This window comes from Dasypus novemcinctus, chromosome 13 (genome assembly GCF_030445035.2).
Source record: "Dasypus novemcinctus isolate mDasNov1 chromosome 13, mDasNov1.1.hap2, whole genome shotgun sequence".
NCBI classification, from domain to species: domain Eukaryota; kingdom Metazoa; phylum Chordata; class Mammalia; order Cingulata; family Dasypodidae; genus Dasypus; species Dasypus novemcinctus.
In genome coordinates this window covers 72,588,852-72,609,663 of record NC_080685.1, presented here as the reverse complement: position 1 = coordinate 72,609,663, position 20,812 = coordinate 72,588,852, and the positions used below count along the sequence as shown (strand labels likewise).

General features: G+C 33.9%; 1 protein-coding gene and 1 pseudogene across 3 annotated transcripts in view; both read left to right on the top strand.

The window, feature by feature from the left end:
* BRINP3 (BMP/retinoic acid inducible neural specific 3) overlaps positions 1-20,812 on the top strand; it is a 534,695-nt gene that overhangs the window by 60,948 nt on the left and 452,935 nt on the right. The window lies entirely within an intron of this gene.
* LOC139436349 (calponin-3-like) lies at positions 4,733-6,611 on the top strand (annotated as a pseudogene).

Genomic DNA, 20,812 nt, shown 5'->3' with positions numbered 1-20,812 from the left:
AGAGTAAAGCAGTGCATTAAGAAAGTAAGTCTTCTACCTTTTCTTCCTTAAGTCAACAATCTATGCACTGTGTGTCCCTCTTAATCAGCATGGCAGTGGTGTCTGTGAGGTGGACATGGCACTGATATCCATAGGAGGGAATAGATAAGTCCTTACACGATTTTTAAAAATTTCTTTGAAATATAGTGTAGCTGGCGGCAGACTTGGCCCAGTGGTTAGGGCATCCATCTACCACATGGGAGGTCCGTGGTTCAAACCCCGGGGCCTCCTTGACCTATGTGGAGCTGGCCCATGCACAGTGCTGATGCGTGCAAGGTGTGTCCTGCCATGCAGGGGTGCCCCCGCGTAGGGGAGCCCCACGCACAAGGAGTGAGCCCCGTAAGGAGAGCTACCCAGCAGGAAAGAAAGTGCAGCCTGCCCAGGAATGGTGCTGCACACATGGGGAGAGATGACACAACAAGATGATGTAACAAAAAGAAACACAGATTCCCAAGCCATTGACAACAACAGAAGCGGACAAGAGAAGATGCAGCAAATAGAGACAGAGAACAGACAACTGGGGTGAGGGACGGAGGGGAGAGAAATAAATAAATAAGAAATAAGAAATATAATGTGCCTATTTCATTTAAATTTGTAAGTCTTAAATCTTTTGTATCCCTCAATTCTGCCATTATATTACTGCCTACTTTCATTTTGATTTGATTTTTTGTAGTGAACCATTTTTTGTCTCTTCTCATTTCTTTCTGTGTATATTTTTCAGATGTTTGTTTTTGTTTACAGTGGGTTAATTTTTCACATCTTAAATCTATAGCAATCAAGTTTGACTTGATAACAACTTATCTTCAACAGTGTCAGTTTCTCTAAGGAACCAGAACTGACAGAAGGTATCTGTAAGTATTAGGAGATTTTTATAAAATTGCCTCACGTGACTATGGGGATGCACAAGCCTAAATTCTATAGGGCAGGGTGCAAGCCCAGAACTCTGATGAAGGTTCTCAATGAACTAGTTCCCTAGAAGAAGCTGTCTGAAGTAGAGATGGGAATTATCTCCCTGACTACTGAAATCACTTCTCCTTTAAAGGCCTTCAACTGATTGGTGAGACAACTCTCATTGCTGAAGGCAGTCTCCTCAGTTATTATAGATGTAGTCAGCCATAGATGCAATTAACTCACTGATGATTTAAGACCACAAAATATCCTCATAGTAACAATTAGACCACTGCTTGTTTGACTGAATACCTGGGCACCAGTACCCGGTCAAGTTGACACATAAGCCTAACCATCACAAACTGGATATAAAATTCTTGGTTGGCAAATTACTTTCTTTCAGCATTTTAAGTATTTTATCCCACTGTCTATTGCCTTTTTGCATCCTTGCTATCTCATGTAAAACCAGCACTAAGTCATACTGGGGTTCCCTTGTATGTGATATGTTGCTTTTGTTTTAAAGCTTTCAGAATTCTTTTTTGGTCTTTGGCATTCATCAGACTTAATATAATGTATCTGGACATGACTCTTATAAATTTCATCCTGTTTGCAGATATGTGTATTCATGTCTCATTAAATTTGAGAAGTTTTATACCACTTTTTAAAAATATATAAATTATGCTCCTTTCTCTCTTCTCCTGTGACTTCCAAAGTGTGCATTGGTATGTTTGATAGTGTTGCTCAGCTCTCTTAGGTTCTATTCACATTTCTTCATTCTTTCTTTCTTTCTTATTCTCTGCTGGAAATATTTCAATGGTCTTCTCTTCAAGTTCACTGATTCTTTCTTCTGCCAGCTCCACTCTGCTGTTGAAACATTCCTAAGGGATGTTTTATTTCATTTACTATGGTCTTCAAATCCAGTATTTGTTTTGGTACTTTTAATACATCTATTCTTTTAAAAAGACAATATTTAAAAAACTAATGAGCCTATTTAGTGCAAGTTCAAACAGAAAAATACATATGGTAAAAAGTAAATCACCATTCTTTTCTTGAACTTTAGCAAACTGGTTCTCAATTTCTTATTAGGGCAACCTTAGTTATTTTAAATATAAACCTACCATATTTTTTATAGTAGTTGCATTGTACCCACTGTTTAAAGAAACTACAATTCTTTAAATCATTCCTCTTGTGTAGGTCATTTAAATTCTTTCCAGTTTTTATTTTAAAAATATTTTTATATGTGCTTTTGTCTATATGCAACAACATAGCTACAGAATAAATGTTGAGAAGTAATTTACTAGATCAAAATGTATATGCATTTACAATTTAAAAGAGTGAATATTGGAAAATAGTCCATAAAGTTAGTGCTCAGGAGAATATTTTCTTTGAAATAATGCTTTTTGAAAAGTATAGGGGATGGAATCTCCATTGTATGGGGTATAAAAATGGATAGAAAATGAGTTATGAGATGGTATAGATTTCAGCCAACTTTTACAATAAGTTCTTCATTGGTGAGAGGAAGAGAATGTGAGAAAAGTTTGAGCAAATCCTTTATACATTTTAAATATGAGACAACCTAATTATTTTTTAGTTGTGAGGTATTAAAAATGGAGAGGAAGAAATAAAATAGAGGGCATATTTTCCCTGAATGAAAACCATAAGAATTTCCATTCATAATATATTTTCATTCCTTCCTCCATCTTCACTTCTTCCAATGTCTCCCTCTTTCCCTGACCTCTGCATCCATCATCATACGTCTTTCTCTGACTCCAATGCTCCTGAGTTCCTCTGGATAATCTAGCAAAATCTCCCCATCTCAAAATCTTTAACTTAATCACCTCTGTGAAGTTCATTTTTGCCATATAAGGTAATACATTAACATATTAACAGGTGTATTAGTCAGCCAAAGTGGTGCTGATGCAAAATGCCAGAAATTGGTTGGTTTTTATAAAGGGTATTTCTTTGGAGTAGGGACTACAGATACCAGGTCATAATGCATAAGTTACTTCCCTCACCAAAGTCTAGTTTCACATGTTGGAGCAAGATGGCTGCCGATGGCTGCAGGGGTTCCGGCTTCCTGGGTTCCTCCCTTCCAGGGTCTTGCTTTTCTCTGAGTTCAAGGTTCCATCCTTCCCAGGGCTTGCTTCTTCCTGGGCTCAGGGTTCCTCTCTTCCTGTGGCTGGCTTCTCTTTCTGTGATCTTACTTCCCAGGGCTCCAGCTTAAGGTTTCAAACTCCAATATCAAAACTCCAACATCAAAAACCCTCAACTCTGTCCTTTGCCATGCCTTTTATTTGTGAGTCCCCACCCACCAAGTGGTGGGAACTCTCACCCTAATGATGTGGCCCAATCAAAGCCCTAATCATAACTTAATCACACCCAGGTACAGATGAGATTACAAATATAATCTGATGGCTATTTCTGGAATTCATAACCATATCAAACTGCTACAACAGGTTTTAAGGATTAGGGCATAAGGCATTGAACTCTTTGAGAGGGTGGAGGAGAGGGTATTGCTCTTCCTACAACAAATGAGTTTAGACTTACCCGTGAAATTTAAAAGGCAGTCGTGAATATTTCTAATTAATAAACTTAGAATATCCAAGAAAGAGCTATAATAAAAATTATATTGGGGTGTTTTTCATAGATACACATATAAATACAATATATTATATAACTCCGAAATAGTATAATTAAAACAAAAGAAATAGTATAATTCCATTTATGTTAGTGTTTGATTTGTGTTTATCAATAGAGAAAAACTAGTGTCCCTACTGTATAATTTAGAAATATTTTGTCCCGTTTTCAATATTTTTTCATCTCACTATTTCACCAAGCAGGATAAAATAAAAATAATTTTATTCTTGGAACTCTGCCTTTGGATACAGAATTTATTGGCAATAAGGACAGTTGTAAAAAATGTGTTAAGGATATAAATATAACTACTTTTACAGCACAGTAAGGTGTGATGTTTACATTGGACCATGCATTTTTGGGAACCCAACATTACCATCTTATCTTACACATACTATAAAAGTTCTATATAATTTTTATGACTTGTTTTTCTTTTAGGTAAAGACAACATAGCATACTAGGTCATCAACTCTGACATACTATCTTTAATGTCTTTATGTCCATTATTTTTTAACTATATATTCACTTTAGATTCCTTCCCTCCTCTGACTCCATGGTGATTTGCTTAAATCAATTTTTTTCTTTATTTTCTTGAGCACCCTCCAGAAGTTCTTTCTGAATATCTGTGCTTTCTTCACTGTTGAGACTGTTTGCAACAGGAATTCATGTATTTATTTAATATAAATAACATACAAGTAATGCCCTGAACTGTTCTGCCACATTAATAGTGTCTACAGCCTGCTGGTGCAGATCTCAGGTTCTAGTATTTTCATAGTTCTGTATTTTGATGTTTTTTTTTCCTTTATCTGATCATCACTGGTGTTCTCTTACAAGTTTTCTCCTTTCTCCTCTGATTTAATTCTCTAAGTGTATTAGATATTTCATTGTACTAGATTTTAGAAATTTCTTTCTCTTTCTCCCCTTCTCTTTCCCTTCCTCTTTCCCTCCCTTCGTTTTTCCTTCTAGCAAATAATTTTGAGTACCTAGCATAATACTATAAAAAAATGGTGAACTTCAAACCTACTTATTTAAATCTTAACCTGTGAGTTTTTATCCTGTTTTCTATCTAAAGATCATCACAGATTAAAACCACTTTAATTTTTCTAGTGAGAAATTTTCAAAACTGAAGTGAATTTACTATAGTGGAAAAGCTTTAAGGCAGATAATGAACATGAATGACTGGAAAAGCAAGAAATGCTACCCTAGGTAAGTAGGTTGCTCATGAAAATGGGACAGAGACGAAATCACCTACTCATTTGCCTTTTATTCAAAACACTTATTGAATCTGAGTATTTTGTTCAATGCTTAATAGTGTTCCTATGCCCTGGCTCTTCAAGTTCTGAAATGATTTAACATGCTATTGAAAAACTAAGTTGAGGGACATCAATAAATAAGTCAGAGAAAAGGACCATTTGATCGATAAACATGGACAAGTGGGAAGTCTTAGATTTTCATATTTTCATATTATTTTCACTTTAAATTCTACTTTGCAAACAAATGGGAAGACAAATATCGGAGGAAACTTTTGTGATATAGTCTATGTACTAGCTTTTATTTTTCTGTTTCTGCAATTACATTTTTAGTGGATTATAACTCCAGTCATTTGTCAATGTCTTGGAATACATTGTGTTTTCAGTGATCTGTTTCTGGGAATTTAGAATAGAAGAGGCAATTTGAAAAATGTTGTACTATACAAACAAAGTTTTGTTTAAAATTGTAGGCACTGATTCATAAACATATTTATCCCTCTGAAAAATACATCAGGAAGTCATTGTTCTTGTGTGTGATTCTCCCTGGGAGCCTTCTGCTCCAGTAAATTTTAAAAAGATCCAGGAGGAGCAGGACTCCGGGGCAGGCCAGGAAGGTTTGCGGGACCCAGGAGGACCAAGTTGTCAAGGCACCCCTCACTCCCCACAGTGGCATCGATTTCTTGCCCTGCCAGGACGAGCAAGCTGCAAGCATCGCCTCCTGAGTCTGCACCTCTGAGCCAGGAGTGAGGAAACAGGGTGCAGGAGACCTGCAGAGTCCAGGGCAACGTCCTCTAGCTTCACGAACCACCATGACACACTTCAGCAAGGACCCTCCTACGAAACTTTGGTTGGGGTTAAGAACAAGGTTGCGTCCAGATATGATCATCAGGCAGAAGAAGATCTTTGCAGTTAGAAAGAAGATGTGACTGGCACGAGAACTGGCATGAACTTTCAGTTGCCTTTGAAAGATGGCATAATCTTCTGCAAACTCGTAAACAATCTACAGGCAGGTTAGTGAAGAAGGCCAATGAGTCCTCATTAAACTGGCCTCAGTTGGAGAATATGGCAACATTATTAAAGCTATTCAGACTTATAGTATGAAGCCACATGACATTTGAAGCAAATGTTCTTTTTGAGAATGAAAATATGACCCAGGTTGAGATTATGTTGATGGTTCTCGCAATTTTTACTAACACAAAAGGATTCCATACAAAGTAGACATTGCAGTTGACCTTGCAGTTAAGTATTAAGAAAAACCGAGACGTTTTGATAAGGGAAAATTAAAAGCTGGCCTAAGCCTAATTGGCTTGTAAGTGGGAACCAACAGCTGTTCCAGCCAGGCAGATATGAAAGCTTATGCAGATAGGAGGTCTTTTTCTGATTCCAAGATGCAAACTGACAAATCATTGGACCAGACAGTGATTAGTCTGCAAATGGGCCCTGAGGAAGGCGTCAGCCAAGCAGAAAGTTAGCACCAGTTACCAGAAGAGACATCTACGATCATAAGCTAACAGCACAAGTGAACAATTTGACTATTTCTCTACAGATGGCTTCCAATTAAGTTGCTTCCCAGAAAAGAATGAGTGTGTATGGGCTTGGGCAGCAAGTATACAACCCCCAATACTGTGTTGTTCCAACAGAATCTGTCATTCACAACGGAAGCCAAGAAACAGGACAAATGGGTGGGAAATCAGTGATAGCGATTATAAGGCAGAATACTCACGTGAGTATAAGGCAGAACACCTGGTGTGTACCAAGATGACTCCCCAGAGCTTACTTATATGGGGACCAAGGGTTTGATTATTAGATATGCAACGAGGAACTCAATAATTGCCCACTTTTTACTCAGTGAGAACCAAGCTAGCCTTGAGTAATTTTTATCTTGTCTTCCTTAAATACCATTATACTTATTATATCTAAAAGAAATATTTCTATATGTACATTTTTCCCTTTATCCCTTTTCTGCCTCTTCCCTAGTTGCCTTTCAGTGCTGTAACAGTTAAATCATACAGCATAACCAGTAACTGTATATGAGATAAAACAATATTGTGAAAGGGGAGTACTTCTCTATAGCTAATTCTTTTATTAAAGATCTATGTATTTTTACAAGCTTCTACTTACTCTGGTATTTTCACACAATCGGACTCTTCCCTTCTCTTCCCTCCCCTGCCTTCCCCTCTCCTGCCCTCCCCTCCCTGCTTCTCCCTTCCCCCTTCCATTTCCCAGTTTTATTGCCTGGTTTCTACAGGAAAGACTAAACTCATGCTGATAGATCAAGATGGTCTTTATCAAAGTAAATCTCAGTTGCAACTTTTTAGGATTTACAATGTTTTTACAGTATTGTTTGCAAATTTTTAAATAAAGTCTCGATCAGTGGGCATTTGTGATTATATGGGTACTCATTTTCTTACCCAAGCTAACAGGAGCTTTTCAGAGTGGCGTTTCTAAAGAAGCCTGTACAAAATCGGCCTGCAGATTTATACAGATTCACTGAAGTAACTCTGATTCTGAATCCTTATATGAATAAAAATATACTCTAATATGCTTTCATTTCAAGCAAACATTTTGCACACATTAATTCCAGAATAATTATTGGCTATAACAAAAATTCAAAATTGGAATTTTCTATAAAGCAACAAACTTCCCCGGATATTTACAAATGTTTTAAATTATCTTATATATGTGCTCTAAATTGAACTATTTTATAAGCATTATAGTTTGTTTCTTGATTTATTTCCTCACTTTTACATGTTATCTTTCAATAGGGCTTAATTGAGTACTTTATGTTTACTAGTAAGTGGTTGTACACAGACACAGCAAGTATTTAAAAAATAGCTGGAGATTCAGGAGAACTTTTATTTTTATATTGAGGTGTAGTTATTGTCTTCTTTTCATTCCATCTAAAGTCAACAGACAAAAGCAACAGTGAAAATAATAAAGAGCAAAATTTTACACTGGCTAATCATTTTTAGAAGCATGTCTAGTTCTCCGTATGCATATAACTTATAGGTATAAAAGTGTAATCAAATCTCATCTAAGAATTTTATTCCATGTAATAGACAAAAATCCTTTAGATACTAAGGCAATACCATTTTAAAGCTAGAAATCAGAGTAAGCAAATACATAGATCAAATTTAAAGATAAGAGAAACTTCTGAATAGCAGAAAATTCTTAATTATAGAATATTTTCATGTTCTAGATAGTATACTGGATATTTTAGACTCTCTCTTTTAATACTTATACAAATTGCTGAAATGACAACTATTTAGACCAAAAAAGTAATATAGTTAAGTAACTTGCTTATAATATACTGATCTAAGTGTTAATCTAGAATTCAAAATTACAGTTCCTGTGGATGAATTTTCAACTTTTAATTTATCAAGTAATTCATACTTATATGGATAATTATAAACTAGTGAAAAGTATGAAGAAAACAAATTAATTCAGTTCTTTGGAACAGGGCTTGGTACAAATATTTAAATTATAATAGCTCTCTAAGCTTACCATCAAGATACAAGCAAATTTAACTATTAGTCTATTTCCTTCTAGCAGTTTTCCTAGGGATATTTTATGAAAAAAGAGATATTGTTTTTAAAATCTTATTTTTTTCCTAAAATTTATAATATAAGCATTTACTTATTGTTTCCCATAAGGAATGAGAGGATAGAATGATAGAAACTCCGTACTGTATGTAGTAAGATTGCACCTAAATTGAAGTATATTGTACATTATAAACCTAATTTTGCCATGGCATCACTTTAATTATATGTACTATATATAAACAATATATTATACATATACACACACACTGTATAGGAGAGGGAGTTTAATGATAAGACTGTGGAATTTTGGCTTCTTCCTTAAAAAATGGTCCTGAAAATAGTCTTTTGGATTTAAATGTAAATTCTCATCACATATTTAAAAACTAAAGGATACATAAAAACTTTTGCAATCCTCATATTATATTGTTATATGGAAGATTGAGTGCCTCTTCACTTTCAGAGCTGTGTGTTATATGTATCAATATGTAACATTAGGACTTACTGGCAATACTGACATTTTATATAGCAATGCGTTTAAATTTTTGCTGATTAAAAATAAAACTCTGGGCTTTTCATTATTTATTGTCTTTTCATGAAAATCATATTTATTGGCTTCCTGTTGAAATGAATACTGTTAGAGTGGAAGATTTTATTGCAATGATTTTGTTCAAGCCATTTACCTTTCAGAAAGGCACAAATCAACATTGTTTGGGTCTAATGGTTATTGATTTGGAAATAATTCTAACAAGTATAGTCCTTTAGGGTCAAGCAAAGGTTTTGCCAAGTTAGCTGTTGTACATTACACATTGTCTAAGTTTATTTTACTGATCCATTTTACTTTATTTGTCTTACAGTTAATATTTCAGTAGAAGAGGGGAGAGAAGGTCTTTGTCATTGTAAGCTCTATACTGTGTTCAATATGTTGATGCTGACTCCTAGTAGAAAGATTTGCCATTACTGAATGTTAAAAACTCAGACTTCTTTGAAATGAGTAAAGTGGCACTCACTGTCACACTGTCAGCTTTCTCCTCTTTTGAAATAAATTGGTCACTGGAGATTGAAGACATGGAATATTGATCTTTTATCATTAAGAGGTACGTTATGTTCCTTCTGCGACAATTTCTGTTTGCCAGCAATTATTTGTTGATTTTTTATATCACTAATATTGCTTAGATATTGTTGACTCATTTCAAGTCTATAACCACATATCTTTTCAACTTGTCTAAGTCTTACTTCATTTGAATATTTACTTTCCATCTGTGTAAATTGTTCAATACTCGCAATTGATAGGTTTCATATTCTTTTTCCCAGCCTTCAAGCTATCACCTTGTTTCTCATTATTTTAAACTTTTGTCCTTTTTCTTTCCATTCTGAAATGCCTTTCCAATGTTTTTCTCCTTGTCTTGTCACAGATATTTGAAGTGACAGTTTTGTTTGTGTTTTGCCCTCAATTTTATTTTTATTATGTTATTGTAGTTCCAGTTCTCTTGAAGTCCTCCCTCATCTTGTCCATCTTACTTTAATGGCATACCATTTGCTTTCTCTGACTCTCCTCACCCTCTCCAGAGTGCACTTTTTTAAATGGGTGGTGCTATTTTACATACTTCTTTGCATTATTGGCTCAGTTCTGAATTCTTCTATTTCTAAAAAGAGCATTCTTTCTAAAGGTGACTTTCTAAAGTCTTTATAATATTGTTTTATTGTATCTTTAAGCTCTAAAAAGATTCATTGCTTAGGAACAGATACTTCTACTGTCCTTCCTGTCTGTTATTCCTTCCTCAAATATTCAGCAGAAAGCTATTTGGTAGGCAGAATTTATAGTTTCTATGAGGCATTCTTTATTGGTGCAGAGGTAGGGAATTATACTCAATCACTCCAGGATTCCTTGATGATCCGAATTTAAAGGATATATGAATCTCTGAAATCCTTATAATAATATTTTACCAAAAATGTTCATTACACCATTCTTCCACACTGTATGTCTCTTTATATAAAGGTGCTCTTCTGACAACAAAATGCTGTTTGCTGAGATTTGATTTCTCTGAATCGAAATAGAAAGACTAGGAAAGGAAAATACTTATGAACTTGAGTGACTAGGAAAGCTACATCTCTTCAATATTTTTTATGCTGACCTCAAATATTTGGCTATGCAACAACATATTCCACAAGACAATGAAATGATGTCTACAGCAAAAATTCAGAATAATGGTTAAAAATCAAGAATTGTACATGTAGAAAAGTTGTCTTTCATGAAAAAAGGCAGATCTGTAATAAGTTGGAACAATTTTAAAAACAGCTTGCACATGTACCTGTTTTAAAAAAAGAAATCTTAGGTTTGGAAACCACTAAGTAAAAAATGAAATGAAATTTAATATTCAAGAATTCAAAATCAATAAAAGTAAGTTGTGAGCACCACTGAAACTAGGTAAACATAAAATTATTCCACATTTTTCAAAATTGGGTTACATTGATATGAAATTATAAAATCTCTTTGACGGAAGAGTAATGTGATATAAAACAATGGACACAACCAATCCAATGTCCACATAGAAGAGGTGGCATTGGATTGGGAAAAGTGGACATGGTGGCTGATGGGTATGGGGAAAGGCAGGAAGAGATGAGAGGTGGAGGCGTCTTTGGGACATGGAGTTGCCCTGGATGGCGCTTCAGAGGCAAGCACTGGACATTGTAAATCCTCACAGGGCCCACTGGATGGAATGGAGGAGAGTATGGGCCATGATGTGGACCATTGACTATGAGGTGCAGAGGTGCCCAAAGATGTACTTACCAAATCCAATGGATGTGTCATGATGAGGGGAATGAGTGTTGCTGGGGGGGGGAGGGGGGAGAGGTGGTGTGGGGGGTGGGGTTGAATGGGACCTCACATATATATTTTTAATGTAATATTATTACAAAGTCAATAAAAAAGAAAGAAAAAAAAACATATGCTGTAACAGTAATCATAAACAAACTCCTATGTCTATCAACAGTGACAAGAGGTGTGTGTGCATATGCTTTGTTTAGCGTGTGGAGGAGTTGGGAGGAATGTGTAAAGTAAAAATTTGATAAACTCACTGGTAAGTAGGAAAATATTTTATTCTTTACTAATCATTTAGCTTTAAAAATTAAGTTATACCAAATAGATACTTAAAATAATAAAAAGTGTAAACAAAATTAAATGAAAAGAATTGGCACTATTTTTCTCACCAAATTGCTAAAGATGTAAAGGTGCAGTAATTCCTGACATGGTTAGAGTGATTGATAGTTCTACTGCTGATATAATATTTATGAGGGTAAATTTTACACTTTTATATGAATATATTTTAATTATTTGCAATGTTTGATCAGATACTTTATCTGTCTTTAAGCTAAGTAAATAAAAATAGAATTCAAGATAATATAGTGGACTGAACTACCTTAAAAAATCCCCATTCTACTCCTAAAGCAAAGAATTATAGGATAAAATTCAAAAAGGGAAAGCAACTGACAGTAGTAAAAGGAAAATGTTCACCTTCCTAAAATGAAAAAGTAAACCGCCGATACTCACTTGTGTGGGAACTGTATTTAGCTCTTCGAGACTAGATTTGGTACTCTAAAGGGAAGGGGGATTCCAGGTCTCAGACTCCTCCCTGTAAAGTTCTGGAATTGGCCACGGTATAAAGGACTGATCATCTAGTAAAGTAAGAAGGGTCAGGGTCTATAAAAACCCCTTCCCTTCCTTCAACTAAAATTTACCAGTGGAAACTTGCTGCCTACCTCAGTCAAGTTTGGTAAACGGACACTCTTCAAAAATCAGATTTAAGAAGCAAAAAAGTCGAGCTTTTAAAAAATTGTTGTCAATATACAAAATAATAATTTGAAACATAAAAATTATATCCTAGGATTTTAAAATCATCTATAAAATTTGCCAGTTTTCTAAATGACGTTAAATGTCAAGAGAAGACTATAGAATGAAACACTAGTTCATTGTATATATAAATGCTTACCACTATAATATAATACAAATACTTACCACTAAATGTATTCAGCATCCTCTCGTTTTGAATGTACCTCAAGATTTTAATCTTTCTCCTCATCTCACCCCCGCAAAACTGGATTTCTGGAAACAATGCTTAGAAAACCTGAATATATTATTTTTATGAGAGAAAAAAAATACTTATTCTAGAAATCCTGTAGCTGCTCTGGAGAGCTGTGTGTTTTCAGTTAACTATCTCATTAGAGAAGATTTGTAATGAATTTGATGCACATGACCTGCATGTGTCAGTTCTCATGTTTAACTTCCCCTACATTTTTCACTGACTTTTGCTTTTATTATTTTGGAAGGTTTAAATAATAATTGGAATCTACTTTTCTGCTCTCTTTTCTGAGGTTCATAAAGAATCAGAGCAATATGATCTTCCCAGGTCTAGACTATTCAGTGACCCTTTCTTTACTGAAAATAATTTATTAATCAGATTCTAATGGGAACAAGAATACATACCCATTAATATTACATTGGTCATGGTTAAGCATGACCAGAACAGCTCTAAATGCTTCAAACATTGACTTATTTAACCCTTAAATTATACAATGAGATAAGTACCATATAATCTCCATTATATGGATTAGGGGGCTGAGATTTAGAGAAGTTGATATATTCATCCCAGGTCATAGAACTATCATCTGATGAGATGTTAGGACCACCTTAAGGGAAAATGAGCAGGAAAGGGGCACTTTCTAGAAATCATGGCTAAAAGGACAATTCATTGGGTGGGTATCCAGGAAGAGATTAAAGGTCTAATGGTTTGAAAAATAGCAAGGAAAAAAGAAAGAAAGTAAGGAAAAGTCATAAAAGAAATAAAAGAAATATGAAGGAGTAGTAAAAAACAACAACAACAAAAAACAAGCAGAAGCTCATGTGCTAAGCACTTCATACTCATGAATGACCACATATGATTCTCTCAAAAATTGTATCTAGTAAATTTTTCACTGTGAAAACTGGAGGTCAATGTAGTTAAATAATTCTCCCAAGGATACTGAACTAGCAGGTGCTAGTGCCTGTATCCAAGCGCAGCTGCCATGTTAGTCACTGATGTCTATAAACATTCTCAGATGACTTATAATACCTTTAAAAAAAGAGTTTCACAGCTACTGTTTGAAAGCCTTAGAATTAAGAGTATGTCTTATAAATAACAATTACTTTTTTTAAGGCTTAGGGTTTTGGATCCAAAGTTGGTGTTTATAAATAATGACAATTTTTCTCTGGAAAGTAATTTAATTCTGTGCATGGTTGAAGATTCAGTTTAGTTACAATTTTGCTAAATTTTGAACTATTATGGGAATTTCTGCACATAAATCATATGTAGATATTTGCTAAAGTTTTAGAAACAACTTTTAAAAATTATTGCATGTTCTATCCTTCCAGAGAAACTTTATTTTTCCTGAATGACTATGATATTGCTTACTAATATAATTCTATATTTTATTAAATTTAAGTAAATTATATACATACTTATGTGGCAAAATTACATTCTTATTTAGTTTTTGGGGAACTGAATTTTATATATTTCTGTAGGTAAACTATGCAATATTAACACATCATAGCAGACATTACTCAAAAACAGCTAAAAATATCTATTAGCCTGTTAAGAGACTTAATTTTCTTAAGTACTTAATTTGTTTCCAAATTGAAAATCAAGATAACATTGAATAATTAGAAAACTAAATGTTTTGTTTGTTTCTTTTTCCACTTTTGAAAATTAAAAATCTTATGTACATTTTGTATATTTAAAAAAACAAAAGGCAAGACAATTTAGGCATATGTTCATAAAATGTTTGTTCACCAAATTCATAACACACACATATTAGCGTTTAACAACTTGGTGTACTGTTAAGTTACATACACAAGGATATAAAAACATGTAATGCTTAAGATAAGTGCTGTCATAAGCAATGTATATTTTCTCTAAACGCAGTAATTGCATGTATTCTGTGATTTAAAGAACAAGTTGTTTTTGAGATGATGTACTTGAAGATATATCAAAGATGTGGGTATTTTGAAAATGTATTAGACTATTCATATTATTATTTAGAATTTTTTATGTGAATGTTCCAAAAAGTGTTACCTTTGACAGGCAAATAGATGCATATAAAAAGAAAACAAATTATATATTAAAATACCTGATGAAGCAAAACTATTTTGGTCATAATACTCATGCTTAAAATTTATTTTCATGATTCTTACCATAAATTCCCATGGTTTTACCAGGACATGTCAATATATATGTATGTGTGTGTGTGTGTGTTTTTTTTGAGGTACCGGGGCCAGAGATTGAATCCAGGATCTCATATGTGGGAAGCTGGTGCTCAACCACTGAGTTTTGCCTGCTCCCTGGAGTTGGTTTTTTCATTTGTTTGTTTGTTTTTAGGAGGTACCCGAGATTGAACTTGGGATTTCATACATGAGAAGCAGGTGCTCAGCCATTTGAGCTACATCTGCTCCCCTGTTATACATAATATATAAATATATATTTTTTTAGTCCCCCCCCTCCTTGCAGCTTGCTTGCTGTCTGCTCTGTGTCCTATTACCATACACTCTTCTGTGTTTTTGCTTTTCTCCCTTTTTTGTTGCATCACCTTGCTGAGTCTGCTCTCCAAGGCGTTTGCAGGCTGGGTGGCACACCATGGCACCTGCGGGCTGGCAACTCTCTGAAGCATGCGGGTGAGCCTGCCTTCACAAGAAGGCCCCGGGATGCAAATCCAGGGCCTGTCATATGGTAGATGGGAGTCCAAGTGATTGAGCCACAGCTGCTTCCCTATACATAATATTTTTAACACATTTTTATTTATGATCTCAAAGCACCAATGATTCACATAACCACATATCCATAATTTAAGTTTTTAAATGGCAAATAATAAAATAGGTACAATTATATAAATAGTTATAGTAAGTATCTAAGAATATTGGAAACTTCTTTCTTTACTATAATTATAAAAATCAACATTTATAATTACCATTTAATATGGTCTCCCAGTTGCAATCTCATGGCTCTATTTTTCCTTTTATAGTAATAATGACAATCAGGTTTTTTTAAATTGTATCATGTTCAATTTCTGCTGCTTCATAAGAAAACATGCTCCATATATACAGGTCCATGCCAATTTTGCTCATTTTTATTACCCTAGAAGAATGACACTTAGTAAGAATTCAGAAAATATTTTCAGAAATATTAACTGAATGAATAAAAACTGGGAAATTTTGAAAGTGATCAAAACTAAAAACAAACCACAGTGTTTTTTGAAAGCAATAAAGAATATGAATAAATAGAAATGTTGAGCTATTTTAATGACCCTCAAAATGTTAATGGTACAATATTAAGAAAAAGTAACCAGGATATAATATTTTTTATACAAATCGACTCCAATTATATTTTCAAAATTATTTTAAAAATCCTGAATAGGTAGATCCATGCACAAAAATATTAAGAGTGACTCATTTTAATCTGTGGGATAATGTGGGATTATATTTATGTTTCTTGATGTTTTATACTCTTCAATATTATTAGAATGTCTTACTACTAGTCAGGTTGAATGTAAATACCAAATTTTATTTTCTGATTTACAGTTATTAAAAATTCATATTTACCTTCTCAGACTTCAGTTATTTTCAGTATGACACAGTTTATAAGAACAATTAAAATTGTTTACATGCCCCTCATGTGTTTAAAAATCCACGAAAGAATTTAACATTCTTAAATATTCTTGTATATCATTCATTTCTTTAGATCATATTTGAGACCATTATTAAAAAGTATTTTATAATATAGCATTTCAAGCATTTTTTTCTTAAGTTAATCATTAATTCATTCATAAATAATCAACAACTGTGTACTGACTCTTACTGTATGCTTAGGAAATTCTGGTTTCTAGAGTGACAACAGTGGGAAAAGAACAAAAACAAAACTATCTTTTCTTATGAAGCCCAAATTCTATCAAAGGATGTACACAGTAAAATAAATACGTACAAACATTGTTTTAGATAGGGATAAGTAATATGTAGAAAAATGCATCAAGGGAAGTAAATAGGGTACACACACACACACACACACATACACACATGTATATTTGAATGAGGCAGAGTTTGCAGTTTTAAGTGGGATAGCCAGAAAAGGCCTCATTAAGAATGTGGTATCTTTTAGAATGAAAAAAGTTCATATTATACCTCCAATCTATTCTTCATAGTAGTCCCCTAATGGACTTCTGAAACGTTGTTTTCTTTTTCCAGGAAGATATAACAGTATATTAAAAGTAAAATACATAAAAAGGTAAATACAACCTTACCTTCAACTGCCCGCATAATTTTGCCTCACATTACTTTTCCAAGTGTTTTTTCTCACATAGCCCATCATTTGAGTCTCGTCAAGCTTCATTCCCCCACAATGCCTTATGGCCATTCTGAACGTCAAGGTTCTGTGAACACATTTCTCCACTTGGCTGCATCATTATAGACTGTTTCCTCAACTCTGTAGCTCAGTATTTCTATATGAACAACAACATCAAGAAAACATTAAAATCCTAGGAATTTCTTACAAGCATTTTGAAAATAAAATGAAAAAGAATTACTAAACTTACACTATAAAAATCATGAAAATATTGCATAGTTTGGATAGCCAGCCCTGTGTAAAGAAACATCAAACACTGTGTAAATTCACAAGCTTTGTGAATAATGAGGGGTATATGGAAACTTTTGTGATATTTGTTATATATTGCAAAAGATGGGTTGAGTGATTTCAGGCATCATCAAATCTCAATAATTAGGACATGTCCTTTATGTTTTGTGAAATATTATCTAAACAAAATCTTTATTTATGTAGCCACATATGCAACTAATTCCAAGAAATGGTGATGAAATTCACAGAATGGAGAGTCAACTACTTTTCATAATCCATTTATTGTTACCATGCTCACTCATGGACACAGGATCTCCTTTGCTGTGACAGTTCTTATACACAATGATAAGTTTCTTCGTATGCTTAAATAAAGTAATATAATTAGATTAATTTTCAGCTATATGTTTAAAAAGGTGGCATCTTCATTAGTTCATTAGTCATAGAAGGACTAATGAATGTATTAAAAGCCAGTGTTTTACCTCTAATAGCCTGGTTGAACTTTATACCACCTCAAATAACAATACATTTTTAAAAAGACACCTGTTCAAATACCCTCTCATATTATTGATTAATAAGCTATAGTAGAAAAATGACAACTAAGATGATATTTGTCATTCTTTTTATAATAAGTGAGAACTATACAACTATTATTTTGCTGAAGTCATTAGGGCAGGAAACTAACACCTCTGCACTCAAGAGGCTTCACTGAACAAGCTTGTTCTGACCTCTTTCTGGTAACTGAAATAGAAACCTTAGATGGTGAATGGCTGAAATCCCACCAGAAACATTGTCTTTCGCACAGCAGCACATCATTGTTCAGACTCAGCAAACTATAAAATCTTACCTCTTTTTTGCCAGACATTTGAATGAGATAGGTGATACCTGGATAAGTGACAGGAGCTATGGAGTTTATTTTTAAATAGTGATAAGATTTTGGACACGAATAATGGTTTGATGATGCACTCAACAATTGAAGAATTTAAGTCTCCATTCTTCTGAAGAGAAACTTGTTAAAACCTCATACTATACTGAAGTTTTTGTGGACAATTCATACCTTAATTAAAAATGGCCTAGTTCTGAGACTGTAACAGTATGTATAAAATGTTAAATAAATGGTCAGAGATGAAAGCATTGATCAACTTTTGCTTAACCCAGTATTACAACCCAAAGGATTGTTAACCATTGAATTTTAGCCTGCTCTTAAGATGAGTTTGGGAAGTCTGATCAAATTGAATTTGCTTCCTGAACCAAATCTTTCCTTTTTCCCTGTGGGCAATCAGTTATTGCATCATTCCAAGCTCTGACAATCTCCAGCTTTTTTCACACCCGTCTTGTACATCTATTCACAAGAATTAGGGATGGTAACACAGAGGCTGTTCAGTGAGTGTGACATGTTGGGATAATTGGGGACATAACTGTGGCCAAATGATTGACAGACAATATCAGCTCAATAAACCGGAGCACTCTTTTTGCACTCTTAAAGCCACTGTGTGTGACCATTATTGCTTCAAGACACAAACACGTGCTCCTTCTTAAGTATATTTAGTTGTGTTAAGACATGACTGCATGCAAAACCATCTGTTTTCCTGTTGAATCTTATTTAAGATTCATACATACGTTCCTTATAGAAATCTACTTTGGCCTACAAATTGGTTTGCTTGCAACCATATTGTACCACCATAGATAATATTTATATAAACTCTCAAGAGAACTAAATAATTCCAAACATGGAATGCTCTCAAATGACAGTTACATATTGACCTGGAAATATATTTTTCTAGATAGGGAAATTTCTTTTCTTGTAGTTGGCATTAACCTATACACCATTATTTCTGTATTAACTGTTTTGTGTGGCCAATGCTCTCATACTAAATTTTAGGAACATAATACACACACATATATAAATATATGCATATATATATTATATAGACATATCTGCACTTGTGCATGTATATGTAAGTATGTGTGTATATGTTTGTGTGTGTGTGCAACCTTTAAATCTTAGGAAGTGTACAGAGAAAATACATGAAAAGCTAGGGGAGTTTTATTAACTTCAGATTTCACAACTTGGTATAAGCTACTTCTGGATATAGTTTTATGTCAAATATGCATTCATTATAACAGGGTATTTTAAGAATTAAATTTAGGTGGAACACACTCATGGGATCCATACTTATACTACTCATCTTTAAACTCAATCATAAATTTTTATAAATAAAATTTACTGAAGTGATTTTTATTTTATCAATATAACCAATGCTTTTAACTTAATATTTCATATCAGTTTTTTATATTTTTCTCTGTAGAACAATATACTTAAACAAAGAGACCACTAGATTTTATGTCTATTAACTCTACTAATTCAATCAGAAATTGCTGGGCAAACAATGACTGATTTATATTTTGATAGGTTTTTCAAAGTGCTAAGATTAATTTTGACATTTGTAAACATAATGGTGTTAAAACATGTATATTGTTTCTTTCATTTTCCCTTTTGATTATAAAGGAATCAATGTAATTAGAGTTTTTAATATTTCAAATTTAAATAAAAGATGAGTATTGATTTTAAGATTTGATTATCTCATAGACAAGCTGAACAGCCTCTAGCTTATAAACTGGTGGGTACATGAAAAATATAGAAAAAAATCTAATCTTCCTGATGGCTTTTTTAATTTTAAAAAATACTTTAGAAAAAATAATCTGTATGGCAAAAAAAAATCAGATGATTTAATTTTCCTTAGGAAAAAAAATAAACTCTCAGAACTACTTTTTAAATAAACATCCATCATGCCTCACTTTGGACGTGATGGCAATATATTTATGTTTCAAGGACACTACTTTTTTTTTAATTTTTTTTTTTTATCAAAGCTGGGTTGCAAAGCCACAGGATGTGAAAGATCATAAGGAAATTTGAGCTGGGATCAGATTGGAGGTCCATAAGTTAAAGCAGCACAAAATTTGGTGGGCTGGTTAATACAAATGAGACCCTCAAAGGTGCTTACACCAATCTCGCCTCTTCACAGTATCTATCTATCTAGCTCACCTCTGAGTTAACAGAGTGTGATCTTCCACACCTTATACAACCCTACCCAGCATTAGCCAAATTGCAAAGTTTAAGGTTACAGTCCTCCAACTACCATGTCTGCCCAAGACTTCTAACCCAAAATGCAAGGAGTTAGGATCCAATTATAAAGTTAAAGGGAAGAGTCTACACAAGACTACCTTCACTTCTGATACCAACTTCAAGTTCAGGAGTTTCCAAAAACCATCCTAAGGTTTGATAATTCTCTGGAAAGACTCACAGAACTCATTGAAACTTCTCATATCCATGGCTAATTTTTATTACAGGGAAGGGCATAAAAAATCTGCTGAAAGGAAAAGGCATAGGAGTTGGGGAAATCTGGGAGGGTTCCAAACATAAGAGCTTCCATTGCTTTCTCCCATGGAGTCTGGACACATTATCCTCTGGACATTGATTGACAATATGCAGGCAGTATTGCCAACGATTGGAGTTCCTTCAAGATTCTTTATCCAGAGTTTTTATTTGGGCATCATTACATAAGCATGCTTGATTGACTGATTTCCCATATGGTTAAAATCAGTATCTAGTTCCGCTGATGCTAGGTGACTTAAAGTCCCCACTTGGAAGCATATGGTTAGTTTTTCTGGCATGGCCAGCCCCTACCCAAAGACTGCTGAGTGTGGCCAGCCACTGCCCTAATGAAGACACTCCCACCAAGTATGACATAGATTACCTCCCAGAAACAAGAACAAAGGCCAGATCTCTTTTTAAGTAAGACCATATTCTTTA